We start from the raw sequence: 13,571 nt of genomic DNA on the forward strand, positions 1-13,571 counted from the left end.
CTCCTCTCCACTCTCCTCTCTCCCTCACCCAGAATAGAATACCATCACTCCTCTCCACTCTCCTCTCTCCCTCACCCAGAATAGAATACCATCACTCCTCTCCACTCTCCTCTCTCCCTCACCCAGAATAGAATACCATCACTCCTCTCTACTCTCCTCTCTCCCTCACCCAGAATAGAATACCATCACTCCTCTCCACTCTCCTCTCTCCCTCACCCAGAATAGAATACCATCACTCCTCTCCACTCTCCTCTCTCCCTCACCCAGAATAGAATACCATCACTCCTCTCTACTCTCCTCTCTCCCTCACCCAGAATAAAATATCATCACTCCTCTCCACTCTCCTCTCTCCCTCACCCAGAATAGAATACCATCACTCCTCTCCACTCTCCTCTCTCCCTCACCCAGAATAGAATACCATCACTCCTCTCTACTCTCCTCTCTCCCTCACCCAGAATAAAATATCATCACTCCTCTCCAGTCTCCTGTCTCCCTCATGTCTTCATCTAGACAATAGCAATGTGAGATTCTGGGATTAATAAGATACTGACAACCAAACGAGCAAGATGGGCCGAATGGGCTCCTCTCAGATGTATCATTTAAACTTAATTATATTTATAATGCTCACCAAGGATCATACAAGCTAATACAGCTGATCTATGTAAGCGATAGAGCCCGTTGATGAAGGCTTTGCAGTGTGATAGATGACTGCGACTGGAGTTATGCGCCCTGAGCCGAAGGCTAGGGTCAGCTAGGGTGTTGTAACCTGCTCCCTCTGTATCACATCTTGAATCACGTTTGTCCCAGTCTGTCTGACTTGACGTCCCAGGCTGCTGAGGATCCAACACTTTATGTACCTTGGCCACTGTCACTCAAAAGCATGTCTAAAGGAAATACTGTATATGACAGACAGAGCAAGATGATGGTGGTGGATCCTTCCATGCAAATCATATAGAAGCATGTCACTGAAAGCTTTGTTTATTATTCAACAGTACTTTCAACCTGATCTCTGTACTTAAGTCAAAAGTCTTTTTATATCATTCAAATTTATTTAAAATATTATGTTTAACCCTTAGCTGTCCATTTATTCAGTGCTTGTCAGGAGCATAGGGTCCAATTTATTTTCACACACTCTCTTTAAAACAGCTGCAGAGTCACTTAAAATAATGTCTCACCTGAAAGAATGTGAAATGACTTGCTCAGGGTCACACAGTGAGTCAGTGGCCGAGTTGGGATTTGAACCATTGGTCCTTAGAGAACCAATTTTCAGTCAAAAGAAACCACTGGACCACCTGGTGTACGGCTCAGAGTATGCCCGAGTCTATACGGGGAAAGCATTTTCTGGATAAAAAAAATGACTTGAGACCTGTGCTTGACATCCTTTTGATGTCAGACAGGGTCTGACACAGGACTGGAAAGGGTTAATATGCAGTGTCAGACCTGGTCCGACACAGGTTGAGGCCAATAACTATATTTATATTTATTGGTTTAAACGTTGATGTTTAATAAAAAAAAAAAAAAGAAAAGAAAAACACATAATAAAAGTATCTTTAATTGAAGTTTTCCATTTATTAGAAGAACGAAAACAGACATTTATAACTCAGCCATAAATAAATACCTAATTGTTTTAAATGTATTTTCAGTTAGCACCAAAGTTGCTGTTAAATAATCTGCATACTCTTTATAATAATATTACGGTATTACAAAATAATAGATACAGCTGTAATAAATAAAGCTGTGTTGGTTCCATCTACCATTATATTCCCTGTATAGTTTATATTATTAGTTGTGATATTATTGTTATTATTTATTTTCAGATGAATGCACTTTCAAGCCCGCTGTGTCTGTAAGACAGTATTTTATAAAAAGCACTCACCGCAAAAACTAGTTAAGGATCTTCTTAGCTAAAACATTCAACATCTTTGTCGAATAGTTTTTACAAAGGGACTTACCTCAGACAGCTTAAGACATTTATGTCACACTGTAATTTTACTGAATCCGTTATAGAATTCTGAGTTTGAACTGGAGGTCCTGGAATCCATGGGGGGGGGGGGGGGGGGGTACAAGCCACAATTGACACAGTAATTGTATATCTGCAAACTGTACAGAACCATTGCAAACCCCATAACAGAATCACTCAGAACCATTGCAAACCTCATAACAGAATCACTCAGAACCATTGCAAACCCCATAACAGAATCACTCAGAGCCATTGCAAACCTCATAACAGAATCACTCAGAACCATTGCAAACCTCATAACAGAATCACTCAGAACCATTGCAAACCCCATAACAGAATCACTCAGAGCCATTGCAAACCTCATAACAGAATCACTCAGAGCCATTGCAAACCTCATAACAGAATCACTCAGAGCCATTGCAAACCTCATAACAGAATCACTCAGAGCCATTGCAAACTTCATAACAGAATCACTCAGAGCCATTGCAAACCTCATAACAGAATCACTCAGAACCATTGCAAACCTCATAACAGAATCACTCAGAACCATTGCAAACCTCATAACAGAATCACTCAGAACCACTGCAAACCCCATAACAGAATCACTCAGAACCACTGCAAACCCCATAACAGAATCACTCAGAACCACTGCAAACCCCATAACAGAATCACTCAGAACCATTGCAAACCTCATAACAGAATCACTCAGAGCCATTGCAAACCTCATAACAGAATCACTCAGAACCATTGCAAACCCCATAACAGAATCACTCAGAGCCATTGCAAACCCCATAACAGAATCACTCAGAACCATTGCAAACCCCATAACAGAATCACTCAGAACCATTGCAAACCTCATAACAGAATCACTCAGAACCATTGCAAACCTCATAACAGAATCACTCAGAACCATTGCAAACCTCATAACAGAATCACTCAGAACCATTGCAAACCCCATAACAGAATCACTCAGAGCCATTGCAAACCTCATAACAGAATCACTCAGAACCATTGCAAACCCCATAACAGAATCACTCAGAACCATTGCAAACCTCATAACAGAATCACTCAGAGCCATTGCAAACCTCATAACAGAATCACTCAGAACCATTGCAAACCTCATAACAGAATCACTCAGAGCCATTGCAAACCTCATAACAGAATCACTCAGAACCATTGCAAACCTCATAACAGAATCACTCAGAGCCATTGCAAACCTCATAACAGAATCACTCAGAACCATTGCAAACCTCATAACAGAATCACTCAGAGCCATTGCAAACCTCATAACAGAATCACTCAGAACCATTGCAAACCTCATAACAGAATCACTCAGAGCCATTGCAAACCTCATAACAGAATCACTCAGAGCCATTGCAAACCTCATAACAGAATCACTCAGAGCCATTGCAAACTTCATAACAGAATCACTCAGAGCCATTGCAAACCTCATAACAGAATCACTCAGAACCATTGCAAACCTCATAACAGAATCACTCAGAACCATTGCAAACCCCATAACAGAATCACTCAGAACCATTGCAAACCTCATAACAGAATCACTCAGAACCATTGCAAACCTCATAACAGAATCACTCAGAACCATTGCAAACCTCATAACAGAATCACTCAGAACCATTGCAAACCCCATAACAGAATCACTCAGAACCATTGCAAACCTCATAACAGAATCACTCAGAACCATTGCAAACCTCATAACAGAATCACTCAGAACCATTGCAAACCTCATAAAGAACACTCAAACCATTGCAAACCTTCATTGAAGGGAGGTCATGATTGTTGGGGACTCCATATTGAGAAACACAGCAAGTTCAATTCGCAGTTTGGACCCCCTTACTACAACAGTGTGCTGCCTTCCGGGAGCCTCGGTCAAGCACATCACTGAGAATGTGGACAGGCTCCTAGAACGAACAGGAGATGACCCGGTAGTAGTCGTCCACATCGGTACAAACAACATTGGAAGAGACAGACCAAAATCCCTGCAAAATAAATTCAGAGAGCTAGGAAGGAAATTAAAAGAGAAAACCAAAACTGTGGTATTTTCTGGTATACTACCTGCACCTTGCAAAGGACCATATGGACAGCTGGAAATAATTAATCAAAACGCATGGCTGAAGACGTGGTGCAAACGGGAAGGCTTCACCTATCTTGATCATTGGACCACATTCTACAACGAGGACTATCTGTATAGACGGGATGGACTGCATTTAAATAACAAGGGAACTAGTCTACTCGGAGAAAAGATCCTCGAGCAGGTTCGGAAGCATTTAAACTAGAAAGGAAGGGGGGAGAAATCAACAAAAAAACAGAAGGGAGACCGCATCAAAACAAGAACAACAACTCAGGTAAGACAACCATTAAATGTATTTATCTAAATGCTAGAAGTATCAGAAACAAAATTCTAGAACTTGAAGCTACTGCACTAACAGGTAACTATGATGTGATAGGTGTTACAGAAACTTGGTTGTCTGAGAGTGATGGGGACGAATATAATATTTGTGGGTATACACTGTATAGGAAAGACAGGCAGGACAGAAGAGGAGGAGGGGTAGCGCTATACATAAGAAACAGTCTTGAAGCCCAGGTGTTAAACCTGGACAAAGAAAATAAAACCGAATCAATATGGGTCAGAATAACAGACAAAAATTCAAAAGGCATAATAATAGGAGCATGCTATAGACCGCCAGATTCAGACGGTGAGCACAATAATCTGTTATACAATGACATTAGAAATGTGTGTAGCAAAGGAGAAGCCATACTAATGGGGGATTTCAACTTCCCCCAAATAAAATGGGAAAACCCGGTGGGTAGCACGAAGGATGAAATAGAAATGGTGGAAATGACAAATGACTGCTTCCTAACACAATTTGTGAAGGCACCCACTAGAGGGGAGGCATGCCTTGATTTAGTCTTTTCAAATAACGAAGATAGAATAACTAAAACAGAGGTCAGAGAACCACTGGCAAACTCAGACCATAACATGGTCTCATTTGAAGTGTTTTTTAAATCCCCAAAAGTAAAGACTAAAGTTAAGGTTTACAATTTTAGAAAAGCAAACTATGAAGGTATGAAACAGAGACTAACAGAAGTAGATTGGAGTAAAATAGAGAAAACACCCACAGAAGAAGGATGGTTGTTCTTCAAAAACGTAGTACTAGAGGCGCAAAACAATTACATCCCTAAAGTAGACAAATCTAAATGTAAAACTAAATTGCCAAAATGGTTTAATAGATCAATTAAAAAAAATATTCAGCGAAAAAAGGCACTTTACAGAGCATTAAAAAAGGACCGAAAAGAAAGTACGCAGAAAGAGTACACGGAACTGCAAACGCAAGTCAAAAAGGAAGTTAGAAAGGCCAAGAGAGAAATAGAAATGAACATTGCTAAGGGAGCTAAAACCAATTCCAAAATGTTTTTCCAATATTACAACAGCAAGAGAACATTCAAAGAGGAGATTAAATGTTTAAGAGATACAAATGGCAAAATCGTAGAGGAAGAAAAAAAAATAGCAAATATGTTAAATGATTACTTTTCACAAGTTTTTACAAAGGAAGATACTGACAACATGCCCCACATGTCATCCAGTTCCTATCCAGTTTTAAATAACTTTAGCATAACTGAGGCAGAAGTGTTAAAGGGACTAGGAGCTCTTAAAATAAACAAATCCCCTGGGCCGGATGAGATCCTCCCAGTAGTACTCAAAGAAATGAAAGAAGTAATTTACAAACCGCTAACCAAGATCATGCAGCAGTCTCTTGACACAGGGGTGGTACAGACAGACTGGAAAATTGCAAACGTAATACCGATCCACAAAAAGGGAAACAAAACTGAACCAGGTAACTACAGACCAGTAAGCCTGACTTCTATTATATGCAAACTTGTGGAAACTATAATAAGATCCAAAATGGAAAATTACCTATATGGTAACAGGGTACTGGGAGACAGTATGGTTTTAGGAAAGGGTTTTTAGTTCAACATGGTTTTAGGAAAGGGAGATCGTGCCTAACTAACTTGCTTGATTTTTTTGAGGATGCAACATCGATAATGGATAATTGCAAAGCATATGACATGGTTTATTTAGATTTCCAGAAAGCTTTTGACAAAGTCCCGCACAAAAGATTAATTCTCAAACTGAACGCAGTTGGGATTCAAGGAAACACATGTACATGGATTAGGGAGTGGTTAACATGTAGAAAACAGAAAGTACTGATTAGAGGAAAAACCTCAGAATGGAGTGTGGTAACCAGCGGTGTACCACAGGGATCAGTATTAGGTCCTCTGCTATTCCTAATCTACATTAATGATTTAGATTCTGGTATAGTAAGCAAACTTGTTAAATTTGCAGACGACACAAAAGTAGGAGGAGTGGCAAACACTGTTGCAGCAGCAAAGGTCATTCAAAATGATCTAGACAGCATTCAGAACTGGGCAGACACATGGCAAATGACATTTAATAGAGAAAAGTGTAAGGTACTGCACGCAGGAAATAAAAATGTACATTATAAATATCATATGGGAGATATTGAAATTGGAGAAGGAATCTATGAAAAAGACCTAGGAGTTTTTGTTGACTCAGAAATGTCTTCATCTAGGCAATGTGGGGAAGCTATAAAAAAGGCTAACAAGATGCTCGGATACATTGTGAAAAGTGTTGAATTTAAATCAAGGGAAGTAATGTTAAAACTGTACAATGCACTTGTAAGACCTCATCTTGAATATTGTGTTCAGTTCTGGTCACCTCGCTATAAAAAAGATATTGCTGCTCTAGAAAGAGTGCAAAGAAGAGCGACCAGAATTATTCCGGGCTTAAAAGGCATGTCATATGCAGACAGGCTAAAAGAATTGAATCTGTTCAGTCTAGAACAAAGAAGACTACGTGGCGACCTAATTCAAGCATTCAAAATTCTAAAAGGTATTGACAGTGTCGACCCAAGGGACTTTTTCAGCCTGAAAAAAGAAACAAGGACCAGGGGTCACAAATGGAGTTTAGAAAAAGGGGCATTCAGAATAGAAAATAGGAGACACTTTTTTACACAGAGAATTGTGAGGGTCTGGAATCAACTCCCCAGTAATGTTGTTGAAGCTGACACCCTGGGATCCTTCAAGAAGGTGCTTGATGAGATTTTGGGATCAATAAGCTACTAACAACCAAACGAGCAAGATGGGCCGAATGGCCTCCTCTCGTTTGTAAACTTTCTTATGTTCTTATGTTCTTATGTTCTTTACCAGACATTGTCGTAGTGTCTTGACAAAATGCTTGCAAACCTCATAACAGAATCACTCAGAGCCATTGCAAACCCCATAACAGAATCACTCAGAGCCATTGCAAACCTCATAACAGAATCACTCAGAGCCATTGCAAACCTCATAACAGAATCACTCAGAACCATTGCAAACCTCATAACAGAATCACTCAGAACCATTGCAAACCCCATAACAGAATCACTCAGAACCATTGCAAACCCCATAACAGAATCACTCAGAGCCATTGCAAACCTCATAACAGAATCACTCAGAGCCATTGCAAACCTCATAACAGAATCACTCAGAACCATTGCAAACCCCATAACAGAATCACTCAGAGCCATTGCAAACCTCATAACAGAATCACTCAGAACCATTGCAAACCTCATAACAGAATCACTCAGAACCATTGCAAACCTCATAACAGAATCACTCAGAGCCATTGCAAACCTCATAACAGAATCACTCAGAACCATTGCAAACCTCATAACAGAATCACTCAGAACCATTGCAAACCTCATAACAGAATCACTCAGAACCATTGCAAACCTCATAACAGAATCACTCAGAGCCATTGCAAACCTCATAACAGAATCACTCAGAGCCATTGCAAACCTCATAACAGAATCACTCAGAACCATTGCAAACCTCATAACAGAATCACTCAGAACCATTGCAAACCTCATAACAGAATCACTCAGAACCATTGCAAACTTCATAACAGAATCACTCAGAACCATTGCAAACCTCATAACAGAATCACTCAGAGCCATTGCAAACCTCATAACAGAATCACTCAGAACCATTGCAAACCTCATAACAGAATCACTCAGAACCATTGCAAACCTCATAACAGAATCACTCAGAACCATTGCAAACCTCATAACAGAATCACTCAGAACCATTGCAAACCTCATAACAGAATCACTCAGAACCATTGCAAACCTCATAACAGAATCACTCAGAACCATTGCAAACCTCATAACAGAATCACTCAGAACCATTGCAAACCTCATAACAGAATCACTCAGAACCATTGCAAACCTCATAACAGAATCACTCAGAACCATTGCAAACCTCATAACAGAATCACTCAGAACCATTGCAAACCTCATAACAGAATCACTCAGAACCATTGCAAACCTCATAACAGAATCACTCAGAACCATTGCAAACCTCATAACAGAATCACTCAGAGCCATTGCAAACCTCATAACAGAATCACTCAGAGCCATTGCAAACCTCATAACAGCAAATCAGAGCAAGAATTAAGAAAATCTGAAACCTACTCAGAGTCACTGTCAGTGCTGAGTGCTGACGACATTTGGTTGAAGAGTTTAGACTCACTTGAGAAAAACAAAACTGTTGTATGACATATGGATTTTTTAATTGATGTATTTCCTTATTTTATTTTGCTGTGGTCTGAGCTAGAGAGCGACACAGGAATGAAACATGATCTGTACCATCCTGTCCCATCCCATTCTGTAATAAAATGTTCAGTGTAATTTTTGTTCCCATCCTGTCCCACCAGAATTTTTCCCATCCCATGCTCTGTTGCGTACATATATATGGGGAAGCTATAAAAAAGGCTAATAAGATGCTCGGATACATTGTGAAAAGTGTTGAATTTAAATCAAGGGAAGTAATGTTAAAACTGTACAATGTACTAGTAAGACCTCATCTTGAATATTGTGTTCAGTTCTGGTCACCTCGCTATAAAAAAGATATTGCTGCTCTAGAAAGAGTGCAAAGAAGAGCGACCAGAATTATTCCGGGCTTAAAAGGCATGTCATATGCAGACAGGCTAAAAGAATTGAATCTGTTCAGTCTGAACAAAGAAGACTACGTGGCTACCTAATTCAAGCATTCAAAATTCTAAAAGGTATTGACAGTGTCGACCCAAGGGACTTTTTCAGCCTGCAAAAAGAAACAAGGACCAGGGGTCACAAATGGAGATTAGACAAAGGGGCATTCAGAACAGAAAATAGGAGGCACTTTTTTACACAGAGAATAGTGAGGGTCTGGAACCAACTCCCCAGTAATGTTGTTGAAGCTGACACCCTGGGATCCTTCAAGAAGCTGCTTGATGAGATTTTGGGGTCAATAAGCTACTAACAACCAAACGAGCAAGATGGGCCAAATGGCCTCCTCTCATTTGTACTTTCTTTTGTTCTTATGTTCTAAAATATAATTCTGGGGTGCGAATCCCCTGTGGCGTAGTTGGAAATTCTTATTAGTGGGTCCTGCAACATAATGTCAAATTCAACTAAGCTAGTCCTGCCAGGCAAGTCAGAAAAAACTTTTCTGAACTCCACAATAAGCTTACGCAGCTCCCGTTGCTGATCGGGAACCAATTGTTCCCCCATCAAAATGATTTTAATGCTAGGAGTCTCTGGACTGGGATCTAAATCATCTTCTACATTGCCTGGGGCTAAATAATGCCTCCCTTGCCTGCCAGAGCTTTAATAAAGTTACATGATAAATTTCAAATTCATTATGGCCCAAATCACTTCATACGGCCCCTGCCATTAAGCACATCATTTAGATTCTGAGGAGGGAAGCACCAGCATTACCTTATCTCCAGGTCGAAAGGCTCAGATTCGTGCATTTTTATTGTAATGTTGCTTTTGCCGGTGCTGAACCGATTTGAGGTTGCCCTGGGCGAAATGACCGACCAAATCCAGGCGATCTCTTAGTAGGAGCACATGCTTCACTACATTTTTGGATGAGCCTTTGTACTCCTCCTACCCCTCTCTCAACAGATCGAGGATGCCACGAGGCTTTCGGCCGTACAAGAGCTCGAAGGGGGAGAACCCTGTCGAACTCTGTGGCACTTCTCTCACTGCAAAAAGGAGGTAGGGAAGAAGCGATGCCCAATGATTTTGCTCCTGATTTACAAACCATCTCAGCATCGACTTCAAAGTATGATTAAAGCGTTTCACCAAACGGTCTGTCTGTGGATGATAAACAGACGTCTGATGGAACTTATTTTTAGTGTTTTGTATACTTACTGTAACGTATTGAACAAAAAGTTAGTTCCATGATCAGTCAAGATCTCCTTGGGGATCCCTACTCTAGCATTAATCTGTACTAACTCTGGGGCCATTGCAGCAGCACTACTGGACCTCAATAGAACTGCCTCCAGGTATCGCATTGCATAATCTACCACTACTAATATATGCATATACCCAGAGTCAGAAGGTAGCAAAAGGCCCACTATGTCCTTTGCAATGCGTTCAAAAGGAGTGGAAATATTTGGGATTGGAACCAAAGGAGCAAGGAGCACTCAACCCGGTGCTACTCTCTGGCAGTCTGGGCATGTGGCTACATATTTTGACACATCAGTATGAAGACCTACCCAATAGAATCAAACCAATATCCACTCCCTTTTCTTGTCAGGTCCGAGGTGCTCCACAAAAGGGATATCATGTGCCTGCCTCATGACCTTGGTCCGACAAGACAGGGGAACCGGAGGCTAGGTTTACCCTATATAGTAATTGCCCCTTGACACTGAAGTGTGGATATACTAGCGCCCCAGCGCCACCAACATACTGACCTTCAACAGACCGGACCTGCCCTAAAGCGTGCACTAGTGACGAGTCATTATGTTGGCCCCACACTATGTCCACGCTTGAGTACCACATGTCCGGTATATTCAGAGGGGCTGGAGTAACCTCTGCCCCGGATGGCCCAGTAACCTCGCCCTCTCGGTCACATTGCATTCTGACCCCTTTTGACTGTCGTTTGTTACCATTCGAGCGCTCTCCCACCAGACCCCAGCCTTGTCTTAGTGAGGCTCCCTCCCATTTTGCAGTCCTTCTCTCTTTATTCATTTTTCTAGGACGAAAAATAGGAGAAAACATTTCAACCTGAAAAGGAAACACATCACCAATTAGTTCCTTTTTCTTTTTTTCTGCCACGTTTACGTGTGTGGTCGAGATTGCCATTAATTTGATCAATTCTTTATAATTTGGCTTGTCTCGACCCAGAATTTTGGGGTGTGGTAGCCTTTCCGCCACCCCAACTACTAAATGGCGTTTTATTGGTCCTACCGATAAATATACTTTTAGGGTAGGGTATGTTACTGTATCTCCATGGACACAGGAGATCGCCACCTGGCCTCATGGCTGCTACAACACACTGCCCAAAACAGCTGCTTTAATTAAGGTCTGCTCACACCCGATGTCCACTGATGCATGGGTTGTCACCTTGCCTAAGACTGCATTCACAATACAAGGCCCCTCCCGACCATTTTCCCTGCGCTTACCCGCTCCAGATGCCCAATTGCCGCTGGGCATGACCTGACCCGGTGCCCCTGTTGGTTGCATCTAAAATAGATAGAGGAAAAGGAGGGAACATTGGTTACACATTTGTCTCTGTGCTTGTATGACAATGAGGCCGGGGTAGCAGCTTTACCCCTGCTGGATGCCAACATCAACCTCCATCAGCGTCATCCTCCTGCTGAGTGATCCATTGTCCTGTGTTCTAACACCACGTTTGGCAAAGTGGTTGATAGTGTGCAGGTGCTGGTGATTAAAGAAAATGTATTTTTAAGTCCAGTGCCTGACGGCAAAACAAACAGTAAATAATAATGCTGGTAAGTAATACAGCGGTGAGTGTTACTTACATTTATAACCTCCCAAGCTGGTCCCGAAATAATAGTTCCGTTCTTGTATCCCCACATTAAACACAAAACACATACGCAAGTCCGGTTAGTGTGTAAATTAGTGATTGTGGTGCAATACAGTGGCACAAATGAAGTGTTGTTCCAGGTTTGTGCTGGCCGCTGGTGACAGCTCCAGAATGTGTTAGCTGTCTAGTGATTACACTCAACAATAGACTGTACAAACAAACACTTACTATTCCTCCCAGGTCAATAACACAACCAAAAAACGAAGGAACAGATAACATTGCCTCGACTCCTACCCATGACCCCTTGGTAAACGATTGCAGCTGCTTTTTACGATCTGCAGCTGCCATGTCATTTGTTCTCTGGGTCAATGAGTTAGTGTACCGAAGCTCAGTCTCTTTTCTACATGACCGACTTCCTTTTAACGCTCGGAACGAAGTGTCAGGTCACGTAGTCAGAGTATTTTGTTCCCATTACTTGGTGCCCTCACAGGTCGAGAGGGAGATTTGCCACCAAGAATGTTACTTTCTTTCTGTCACAAACTTGTACAAAAAAAAAACTAAACTGATTCAATTTAAAGTAAGTTAAACAAATATTTATTAGACACTGTCACAAAGACGGCTGCAGTAACCAGAAACCGGAAAAGACACAAAGTAAACAGGGAGGTGGAGTTTTGGTGAAGCTGAGCTATGCAGAAAATAAAATGTTGGAAAGACGAACTAAACACAGGACACGGCACTGGCAGCCAAAACAAAGAGACAAACAAAAATAAACTACACAGACAAACATGGTGAGCTGCTATTATTTTAACTATTACTGTGATTATTACCTCCGTCTCCAATCTCGTTCTCTGCTCACCGAACACACAACACAGAGTGAGTGAAAACATGCTGCTTTTATGCAGCTGTACTGAGACTTGATTGCTAATCAATCATTCAATTGGAGTCTCGGTACAACTGCACTTGAATTAATAAAAGTGCAATTCCCTGTGCTCACATATTATATTTTACCTGCATGTGAAGTGCTGTGCAATCCTCGTGCCTAAATCTAAATATACATTTTAAAATCTCGTGTTACATAGACCCATTTATATCCCGTGTACCAATGACTATACACCCACATTAACACACAATAAGTAACATGCAACACGGAAATACACAGGGGCAGGGCAACATTGCCATATATCCCCCCCCCCCCCCCCCCCCCCCCTTGTGCGTAGCACACATGGCCTCAAGAACAGAACTCCCAGAACTCCTGCAGCAAAATTGCTGCGGGGGAAGGTGGTCTCCTGACCTTTCTCGACCTCTCCCCCCCTTCATCCTCCTCTGGTGGGGCTCCGGCCACACTGACCCCTGCGGCCAAGCAGAGCTGACGGCGACCCCTGGCGAAGCAGTTCCGGTGACCCAAGGAGAAGCAGAGCCGGCAACCCCAGGCGAAGCAGAGCAGCAGGCAACCCCAGCAATGTGGAGCAGCAGGCAACCCCAGACGATGCGAAGCGGCTGGCAACCCAGGGCGATATGGGGCAGGCATCCTTGGATGAAGCGAGGCAGACATCCTTGTGCAATGCGAGGCAAGCATCCTCGAACAATGATGTGCAGGGAGTCAGTACACGCTGGGGTGGGGGTTTTGGCCCTCTTCTTGGCCACTGCGGCCGGGCGGTTCTTCCCCATGCTTCCTTCAGCAGCCTATGCAAGGGCTGCTGAGGACCGCCAGCAT

This window comes from Polyodon spathula, chromosome 50 (genome assembly GCF_017654505.1).
Source record: "Polyodon spathula isolate WHYD16114869_AA chromosome 50, ASM1765450v1, whole genome shotgun sequence".
NCBI lineage: Eukaryota > Metazoa > Chordata > Actinopteri > Acipenseriformes > Polyodontidae > Polyodon > Polyodon spathula.